Source organism: Rattus norvegicus, chromosome 18, assembly GCF_036323735.1.
Source record: "Rattus norvegicus strain BN/NHsdMcwi chromosome 18, GRCr8, whole genome shotgun sequence".
Classification (NCBI taxonomy): Eukaryota; Metazoa; Chordata; class Mammalia; order Rodentia; family Muridae; genus Rattus; species Rattus norvegicus.
The window spans coordinates 66,537,550-66,539,455 of record NC_086036.1 but is presented as its reverse complement, the minus strand read 5'-3'; positions in this window follow the sequence as shown (position 1 = coordinate 66,539,455).

Genomic DNA, 1,906 nt, shown 5'->3' with positions numbered 1-1,906 from the left:
AGACTAACGAGAGGACACACAGAGTGTGTCCAAATTAACAAAATCAGAAATGAAAAGGGAGACATAACTACAGATTCAGAGGAAATTCAAAAAATCATCAGATCTTACTATAAAAGCCTATATTCAACAAAACTTGAAAATCTGCAGGAAATGGACAATTTCCTAGACAGATACCAGGTACCGAAGTTAAATCAGGAACAGATAAACCAGTTAAACAACCCCATAACTCCTAAGGAAATAGAAGCAGTTATTAAAGGTCTCCCAACTAAAAAGAGCCCAGGTCCAGACGGGTTTAGTGCAGAATTCTATCAGACCTTCATAGAAGACCTCATACCAATATTATCCAAACTATTCCACAAAATTGAAACAGATGGAGCACTACCGAATTCCTTCTATGAAGCCACAATTACTCTTATACCTAAACCACACAAAGACCCAACAAAGAAAGAGAACTTCAGACCAATTTCCCTTATGAATATCGACGCAAAAATACTCAACAAAATTCTGGCAAACCGAATCCAAGAGCACATCAAAACAATCATCCACCATGATCAAGTAGGCTTCATCCCAGGCATGCAGGGATGGTTTAATATACGGAAAACCATCAACGTGATCCATTATATAAACAAACTGAAAGAACAAAACCACATGATCATTTCATTAGATGCTGAGAAAGCATTTGACAAAATTCAACACCCCTTCATGATAAAAGTCCTGGAAAGAATAGGAATTCAAGGCCCATACCTAAACATAGTAAAAGCCATATACAGCAAACCAGGTGCTAACAGTAAACTAAATGGAGAGAAACTTGAAGCAATCCCACTAAAATCAGGGACTAAACAAGGCTGTCCACTCTCTCCCTACTTATTCAATATAGTTCTTGAAGTTCTAGCCAGAGCAATCAGACAACAAAAGGAGGTCAAGGAGATACAGATCGGAAAAGAAGAAGTCAAAATATTACTATTTGCAGATGATATGATAGTATATTTAAGTGATCCCAAAAGTTCCACCAGAGAACTACTAAAGCTGATAAACAACTTCAGCAAAGTGGCTGGGTATAAAATTAACTCAAATAAATCAGTAGCCTTCCTCTACACAAAAGAGAAACAAGCCGAGAAAGAAATTAGGGAAACGACACCCTTCATAATAGACCCAAATAATATAAAGTACCTCGTTGTGACTTTAACCAAGCAAGTAAAAGATTTGTACAGTAAGAACTTCAAGACTCTGAAGAAAGAAATTGAAGAAGACCTCAGAAGATGGAAAGATCTCCCATGCTCATGGATTGGCAGGATTAATATAGTAAAAATGGCCATTTTACCAAAAGCGATCTACAGATTCAATGCAATCCCCATCAAAATACCAATCCAATTCTTCAAAGAGTTACACAGAACAATTTGCAAATTCATCTGGAATAACAAAAAACCCAGGATAGTTAAAGCTATCCTCAACAATAAAAGGACTTCAGGGGGAATCACTATCCCTGAACTCAAGCAGTATTACAGAGCAATAGTGATAAAAACTGCATGGTATTGGTACAGAGACAGACAGATAGACCAATGGAATAGAATTGAAGACCCAGAAATGAACCCACACACCTATGGTCACTTGATTTTTGACAAAGGAGCCAAAACCATCCAATGGAAAAAAGATAGCATTTTCAGCAAGTGGTGCTGGTTCAACTGGAGGGCAACATGTAGAAGAATGCAGATCGACCCATGCTTATCACCCTGTACAAAGCTTAAGTCCAAGTGGATCAAGGACCTCCACATCAAACCAGACACACTCAAACTAATAGAAGAAAAACTAGGGAAGCATCTGGAACACATGGGCACTGGAAAAAATTTCCTGAACAAAACACCAATGGCTTATGCTCTAAGATCAAGAATCGACAAATGGGATCTCA